Source organism: Balaenoptera ricei, chromosome 4, assembly GCF_028023285.1.
Source record: "Balaenoptera ricei isolate mBalRic1 chromosome 4, mBalRic1.hap2, whole genome shotgun sequence".
NCBI lineage: Eukaryota > Metazoa > Chordata > Mammalia > Artiodactyla > Balaenopteridae > Balaenoptera > Balaenoptera ricei.
Genome location: NC_082642.1, coordinates 31,856,040 through 31,865,185, shown reverse-complemented (window position 1 = coordinate 31,865,185; position 9,146 = coordinate 31,856,040). Strand labels below are relative to the sequence as shown.

Sequence of the window (9,146 nt, the reverse complement as noted above, 5' to 3'; positions counted from 1 at the left end):
ATTCATCCAAATCCAGTTTACCCTGTATTCAATTTACATTGCTACATGCAAGCATAGGCTCACCAAGACTCACCAAGACACCAGAGAGTTGGAGAAACACAGAAGCTGGCACCCTCTCTGTATCCACTGGCCTGACCATGCAAATCAGTCCATTTTTCATTCCATTTTTGTCATTCTTTTAAAGCAGGTATTTTGAGTATTTAAAAATGTTAAAAAATTATAATCAACAGTAGTGTGTCATTTTTTTTTCTTTTCTTTTTTTTAATGTGATTTTTGTTCGTTGATTATACCAGCATTTTTTTTTTTTTAAAAAAAAGAACCATGTTGTTACAGGCCACTGAAATATATAAATATTGCTATTCAAAGCCATTCATCTGATGGGAACAATTCTTATATAAAGAGAGCTGAGAAGGGGAGAGAGGATCCAAGGAAAGGAGAGACATTTAGTCATCTATCAAGATGTGAGTCCCTGAACACAACTGATAACAGGCATGTTTGTTTCAATGAAAATTCAACAAGAAATAAGCTTTTATTTTAAAAATCAGAGTTATGATTGATAGGTTAATAATAAGGAAGACTTGAGCAATCTTTCTAGAAGTGGCCACATAATTTGTCAACTGAAGATTGAAAGTCTTGTGGTTGCTAATAAAGTAACTCAATCTTATATCCACAAAGATCAGCAAAAATGGCAACTTGGACTGTCCCACAATTTAAGTCCATAAAGGGTGAGTGTGTCATATTTAGTGTTGTTTATTTCCTTAGATGTCAGATTAAGCAGTCATTAGTTCAATCAAAATACTTAATATTATTACTTCATATAAAATGCTCCATAGCCTCTGTACACATCAAAGTGTATAATTTACACAAAAATCATTACTTGCCAATATTTGGGGACCTTGATATTAAATCAAGATGCTATCTAGTCTAACCAGCTAGAATGAAATTTCTTTTCTTCCTTCTCTGGGAACTGCTTTCTCTCAGCCTTTGTCAAAGACTTTGTCAAAATTTTAGGCTAAGTAGATGTGCAGTATATACTAATGATGTAGACTAAATTATTCTGAATGCTGTAATATCCCAATGTCCAACCGTTCTGAAACTTTCTGCCTAGAATCTTAATGATATGATTCAACTCAGAGTCCAGAAGAAGAAAGGAGAGTTATTGAAAAATGTACAAATAAGATTTAAACTAAAAGTTGGAGAAAGTTACAAAGAACGAAATAAATTCTTGAACTGATAAGAGAATTAATGGTAACTTCTAAAGGAAGCAGGTTGAAAGTTTCTCTCTCTTCCTTCTCATAATCTCTTATTCTTTCTTTTGAAATTTTGAGCCATTTGGAGGATTTTTGAAGACTAAAATTTTAAGGATATGTTTTAGTTATTTTTTTAATCTTAAGAGTGACAAAATTTTGTGTGGTTCACCTCCACCCAAACAATCAACTGAATTTGTTGTTGTTGTTTACTGCAGTACTTTTATTTCCCTCACAATGACCAAATGTTGCTGGGACCAAATGTTCTCACGTGACAGTAGAAAACCAACATTTGTTGTCATCTCTTAAAGAACTGGGAATTGCATACAAAAACCTTACGTAAATTGAAAGGATGAATCCATTTATAGGTGTAAATGCAAACCATTTTCCATCTCAAGGGAAGTAACGACCACCAGGTATTCTGGCAGGAAATTGTGGGGTAAGAAAGGAAAGTGGGTTCTAAGGTTGGGACCTTCCCAACCCCGTCATACACCAAAGACAAATGCCAGCTGGCTCAGGACTCTTGCCAGCCTCTAAAGAAATCCCGGAATAAGCAGCTCTTACACACGAATACCCTGCACAGGTCAAGAAACTCATGGGCTCGCAGATTCTCATCAGGACCATGGGTTTTTCTTCCACAAACATGTTCTCACCTCAGCCAGGTAGTGAAGGAGCTGCATGGATTGGGGGTTTAAATCAAAGATACGTACAGGATATTAAACATAGACCAAAGGAACAGTTAACTTAAACAGAAGGTCAAAATCAGCAAGTTGTACAATCCAGGGCTGATAGCAGATACAAACTTCAAGGACAAATTTCTTTTCAAAGGCTTATTCCAGTTTCATGAGGCTAGCATGAGGTGTGCACACTTGCCAGGGCAAATTTATGCTCTTGAATGAACTTATGCAGCAAATTCTATGGGTCTGCTCGCAGTCAGTCCATTTAGAAGCATTTGCAGCGGACGATGGAGGGACGGGCCTCGTCATACTCCCGCTCGCTGATCCACATCAACTGGAAAGCCAGGATGGAGCCCCCGATCCGCACCTGGTACTTGTGTTCAGGAGGAGGGTTGATCTTGATTTGATCCTGCTGGGAAACAGTGCCGGTGATCTCCCTCTGCATCCTGCGGGCCGTGTGGGGTACATGATGTTCTCCCCACACGTCACCCTTCAGGATGCAGTTGAAGGTGATCTCCCGGATGCTACAGGACTCCATACCCAGGAGGAGGGCTGGAAGAGCACCTCTGGACCCCAGAACTGTTTATTGTGGATGCTGATCACCTGACGGTCAGGCAACTCGCAGCTGTTCTCCAGGGAGGAGGAGGACACAGCAGTGACCATCTACTGCTCCAACTCCAGGGCGACGTGGCAGAGCTGCTCCTTGATGTCACGCATGATTTCCCACTGGGCGGTGATGGTGAAGCTGCGGTCACGTTCCGCGAGCATCTTCATGAGGTAGTCGGTCAGGTCCCAGCCACCGTGGTCCAGACGCAGGATGGCGTGGGGCGGGGGTGGGGAGGCGTGTACTCCTGGTAGATGGGCACAGTGCGGGTGACCCTGTCTCCAGAGTCCAGGACAGTACCAGTGGTACGGCCAGAGGCTACAGGGACAGCACAGCCTGCACAGTCATGCACACGGCCGGAGTGTTGAAGGTCTCAAAGGAGATCTGAGTCATCTTCTCAGGGTAGGCCTCAGGGTTCAGGGGGGCCTCTGTCAGCAGCAGGGGGTGCTCCTCGGGGACCACACGCAGCTCACTGTAGAAGCTGTGGTTGGTGCCTATCTTCTCCATACCACGTCATCCCAGTTGGTGATGATGCCGTGCTCCATGGGGCACTTGAGGATCAGGATGCTGAGCTTTGCTCTGGGCTCATCGGCCACTTGACTGTCCCAAGCCTACCGTGACACCCTGTTGTCAGGGGTGACCGATGATGGATGGAAACTCGGACCCCCAAGAGGCGTCATCCCCAGCAAAGCCAGCTTTGCACATGCCAGAGCGATCGCGGATGAGGAGCGTAGAGATTTCTTCTTCGCTAGTGATGGGCCGAGGCAGCGGCAGCGTGGAGCAGCCAGAGGACCAGCAGAGGCTGTCTGGTGCGGCGAGTCTTCAACTAAATTTAACTGAGCAAACACTGCTGGAATGCCTAGGCTGTGTGGGATGTTTACGAGCCAGGGTCATGCCTTCCAGAAGATTAGATGCTGACAGAGACAGATACAGGCATCATATACTTAGGAATGAAGGACACTGAGAATAACCGAATTAACATCTCTGAAGAACAGATTCTGTTGTTTTTATATTCATTTTTTTCTGGTGATAAATGATTATAGAAAACCTGGAAAATTCGGAAAAGTCCTCCAAACACTAGAAACCCTCACCTACCCACCACCCCCCTGCCAGATAATCACCCCAGATGTAAATATAGTCTGCTAACCTGAAAGAGAAATGAACAAGGAAGGTTAAGCATGAGAACTGTGTTAAAGGCAGAACTGATAACATTTGACAACTCACTGAATGTTCTGAGAAGGGAGTCATCAAGAATAACCATGATTTTCAAAACTAAGCAACTTGGTGCACAGTGATGGAATAAACCACATAAGAAACTTGAGAAGAGCAGAGGCTTCCAGGAAAGGAGAGGTGTCAGTTTAACTATTTGAAGCTGATGTAACAGCAGTAGAGTCACATGGAAATCCCAATAGATGGTTGGTTAGGTAGAATAAATACTACCAGTAATATTCTTAAGGTATTCATATTTAAGTTGGCCATTGAAATCTATTTTTAAAGACCACTTTAAACTATACATCACAAACTCTGAATTGTGCTGAGAATTAAAGACACTGAAATTATATTTTGATCCTGACCCTACCATTATCTTTGGTATAAAGTTATAAAGAGATATGCAATGAATATTCCTCATTCATAAATAATTCTCACTAATGTTTACCAATAATTTCCAATCTCAAGCACCTATGAAAATATCAATTTATTAAAACTCCAAGCTCATGGGCTTCATTCTGTTCTACAAATGAGACAACAATGTCACCAAGAACTGAAAGGTCTTAACAGTGAAAACAAGTCATATTGCTAGAACTGACACTTCGAAGCCTGGAGCCTAAACCGCCCAAATAATGCTTACTGAGCCACTGTGGCTACCAGTCTAATCAGGAAAGACTGATAAGTATCCATTCTCACTTTTTTTCTTTTTTCAGACCCTTAAGGACTTTCTTTCTGCAGACTCAGTCGACTAGGATCCTAATCAAATAAATAAGTAGTAGATACCATTGGTTATCTACTCAATTTTCATTTTCCCTTGTTCCTTGCTATCAGTTTCCTATTTTGTTCCTGTAGACCAGGACTTCAGACCTGGTGGATAACTTTTGATTGGCCTAAACCAATGGAGATAGTTCACTTCATTTTGCTAGTCATTGGTCTAGGTGCAGGCATGTGATACAATTCTGGTCAATGAGATGTAAGAGGAGTTATGTTTCTGGGTTCTGGAAGTGTTTGCCTCCTCAATGAAAGAGCATTGAGAGTAGAAAGACCATTTGCCCCCCACCTCTCTCCATCCCTGTGGGGACACGATTATTTTGAGCTTCAGCAGCCATTTTCAACCATGTGAAAAAAAAATCAGACATATGCTGAGGATAGCAGTGCAACAAAAATCAGAAAGTCATGGATCTTTTGTGACATCTCTAGAATGAGCTACCAACCCTGGAATTTATACCGCCAAACTTTCTGTTATGCTTAACCATTACTTGACTTTATACTTGAAGCTATTGTCAGCTATAACTTGCAGTGAAGAGCAATCCTAATACTCTTTGTAAAGCACCTTGCATAGCGGAGGTACTCAACAGATTTTAATTTAAATAAAATTAATAGGCAATCCAAAGATCACTAGGCTCAGAGGCACATTGTAGAGCCCAGATTTAGTCTAGCTGAAGAGTGTGTCTGGGATAGGGACCCGAGTCCCAAAGTCCAGCATCCTTCGCGTAACACCAGCTTGCTCATTACCTACATCAGGGTGTCGGCTTTTGTTTTTCGATATGTTCTTCAAGTGGTTGGATGCATGCCTTGAAACAGCCCAGGTTGCTGAGTTCCTGCAAGCTCCGCACCCCGCCTTCTACATGACTGGACATTCTTCATCAGACTAATTTTCACTCCTCTGAGTATCGCTATGTACCATCGTTCACCACTACATCTTCTCTTCCTGCTTCTTTCTACGGCCTTGAGAACAACCATGTTGGAGTGGAATAAACCGGAGCCTGGCAGGGTAAGAGAAATGGAAAAGGAACAGAGGCCTGAATAATCCATCAGCTGGCTAATCCATCTGTGAATAATTCACAAACTGACTAATCTGACCCTACCATCCTGCCTATACAGCTAGAAAAAAAGAAAGGAGCCTTCAGGCAGCTAGCCTTTTCACTTCTTCCAACGAGTTCCAATATCTCAGGGCAAAGCCAAGAACTGTTCCCACCACCACCACATCCACGGGGCTTGGAAGAGACAGACATTCAGTTATATGGTCTTCTCTGTGGTTTCACTGGTGACAGTAAAATACTTCAGGCAGAGGAAACAAAACATCAAAGGATTCAAAGGAAATGAGGTCATCAGAATCAAGTCCCCAGTGTTCCCGGGAAGAGAATCTTCATGGTTGAGAAAAAAGACACGAAAACAACACATTTATTTAAAAATCTGATTCTAGATCTTCCTTTCTTCTCAAGAACAAAAGTATGCATTTCTCAGTACCCTCTGTGAGCTCACGGAATAGAGATCCCAAGTCATAGAAAAGGAAAACAAGACTGCAACTTTTTGTTAACCTGGTATGGAAGGATGGGTAAATACCAGTGTTATCTGTTATTGATGTGCTATCTGTCTTTGATATGGGAAGTCTATATTTTAAGGAGAAAAAGGTTTGATCCATAGAATGTCCCCAGGTAGCTGATAATGGGACAGCGACATAAGTGAGATTTTTTTTAAATTTGGTGAGATTGGGAATCAGGTAGCCAGTATCCACATCAAAACTTTGAAGAGGAAGATCTCTGTCACTCCACGTCATTATCTGTTGAGTGTTTTTAACCCTTAGATGTTTTCCCCCTTGAATGAGAAAGAAAACTCTAATGGAATAAAAGCAGGTATGTCCTAAATGCTTTTAGCATTTATTCTTTCATTCTCCACACCTTCAATCTTTTGCTAAGTTTCACCTCTCTGCTGGGCACAGGGACTCATAGAAGAATCAGGCAAAGCCTCTGCCCACAAGAGTTTGCAGATTTGGGGACAAAATTATTCATCTAGAAGCCTTGAATTAATTATATCTGGGCACCACCACTTACCTTAATATAAAGCACATAGAATTCCGTAGAACGTGGCAGCCAGAAGAAAGCTTAGAGAGCTGTCCGTGAAGGGGAGAAAGAAGGTAAGGAAAAGTTTGAGTGGCCCATCGTCTGCTTTAACCTTCTCTGAATACTTAAAGGCCCTGCTACTCCAAACTGGCCCCTCCAAACGAGAGCCCACCACTTAGTTGAGGTGCTCAATAATATTCATTAAAGGGATAAATGAGCCCTCTCTGTATTCAAATACATAAAAAGGCAACTCCCTCTCTGAGAGGTGACAGTTCAGACGGTGAAGTCTCCCAATCTCTAGTTCATAGCTTTGTCAGACACAATGCCATACAAGTGAAAATAAACCTTTTATCATTGATCTAGACCTCTCTTTGTCATTCACGCTGGAGGCTCATCATTCTTTGACCCGCTTCATAAATTTTCACAGAGATTTTTTAAGTAAATATTTTACTGACACGTAACATGCAAACAGAAAAGTGCACAAATGGTAATGGTACAGCTCAAAGGATTTTTGCCATGTAATCATACCTGGTTAACCAGCATCTGTATTAAGAAGCAGAGATTACTAGCACCCAGATTCCTCCCTCGTGACTCTGCCTTTACCTGCTCCCCTTCCCCACCCCCACCAACACACACATATACACACAAAGGTAGCAGCTATTCTGATTTTTATCACTATAGATTATTTTTGATTGTTTTTAATTTTATATAAATAAATTATTAATGGGGTATCTTTTTGAAACTAGTTTCTTTCACTCAATATTATATTTGTGGGACTCTTTCCTGTGGTAGTGTGTATTTATTACTGCCTCATATTCCACCTGGTGTATACACATACATTCTTGTGCCCACCTACATAACAATTTATTCATGCTTCTACCACTGAGGGACAGTTAAGTCACTCTCATTTTGAGCTCTTAAGAATGTAGCTGAAAAACCATTCTAATTCATATTTTTTGGTGCATATATGTGCCTATTTCTCCTCAATATATACCAAGAAGTGAAATTGCTGGTTTAATATAAGTATATGTTAAACTTTATTAGAAACTGCCAGTTTTCCAAAGTGCTTTCACTAATTTACATTTCTATTAGCAGAGAATGAGCATGCCAGTTTGTGCTTGCCAGCACTTAGGATTGTCAGTTTTCTTTTTGTTTTGTTGTTTTTAGCCATTCTGATGGATACATGGTATCCCACCATGGTTTTAATTTGCTTTTCCTGATGACAAATTGTATTGAACACTTTTTCATATGCATGTTGGGCCATTTCGATAGATAATTTCTTCTATAAAGTGTCTTCAAATCTTTTGCTGTTTTTAAAATTGGGTTATTGCTGTTTTTTGTGGATGAATACAATTTCCTTATGTATTTGGGATATGAGTCCTTTGTCATACTTTTGCACTGCAACTTTGCATTACCTTTTGACTTTCTTAATGATGTCTTCTAGTGAGCATAAATTCTTCATTTTAATGAATTTCAGTGTATCAGTCTTCTTCCTTTACATTAGTCCTCATGTCCTGTTTAAGAAATCTTTGCCTACCCCAGGCTCATGAAGATCTTGTTGTGTGTTATCTTCTAGAACTGTGCCATCCATTAGGGTTGCCACTAGCCAGATGTGACTATTTAAAATTAGATGAATGAAAACTAAATAAAATTCAAAGCTAATTTCCTCAGTTGAACAGGCTGTATTTCAAGTGGTCAATAGCATTATGTGGCTAGTAGACAAGGACTTTTCCATCTTCACGGAAAGTTCTATTGGACAGCACTGGTCTAGAAGTTCTGTTGTTTTAACTTTCACATGGCTATCCACAATCCACCTGGAACTAATTTTTTTGTATAATGTGAGGTAGGGACATTTAATCTTTTATTGGATCCACTGATGGGATATTTGGCAATCAGGATTGTTTGCCTGAGAGTAGAAATACACTTTCATTGTATTACACCACTGAGATTTTAGTGTTTGTTTTAGCAGCTAGTGTTGCTTACGTTAATAAATAGAATCTACAATGTCACTGGTCTCCATCTTCCACCTCTTTTTTTTTTTTTTTGATGAGGACCATCTTTAAAGTCTTTATTGAATTTGTTATAATATTGCTCCTGCTCTTTGTTTTGGCCTTTTGGCCACGAGACATATGGGATCCTAGCCCCCCAACCAAGGATCGAACTCGCACCCTCTGCATTGGAAGGCGAAGTCTTAGCCGCAGGACCACCAGGGAAGTCCCTTCCACACTTTCTTAACCTTAGGTTTCAGTGCATGCTTTCTTTTGGGTTAGTACTTCTAATTCCTATCCTACTTTTTCTTCCTTCTCACCAATTCAATTTAGATGTCTTGGGACCCCATTTGTAGAACTCCCTCCCTTCTTTGGATCGTTGAAATGAGGGGCACATATATTCATACACACACAGGATAAGATATTCTTTATTGAGCATCTGCCATGTGTAAATTGCTCTTCACCAAAGTCTAACTCTTCCTCACCAGATTTCATAAGAATACTATCCCACACCTCCCTAATCTGATTGTTTCCACCAGAATATAACCTGATCATTGTGGACATGTTCATGCTTCCCA

The 9,146-nt window shown here is 40.8% G+C and overlaps 1 pseudogene; it reads right to left on the bottom strand.

The window, feature by feature from the left end:
• Positions 1-2,189: 2,189 nt before the first annotated feature.
• On the bottom strand, positions 2,190-3,278 carry LOC132364601 (uncharacterized; annotated as a pseudogene).
• Positions 3,279-9,146: the final 5,868 nt, after the last annotated feature.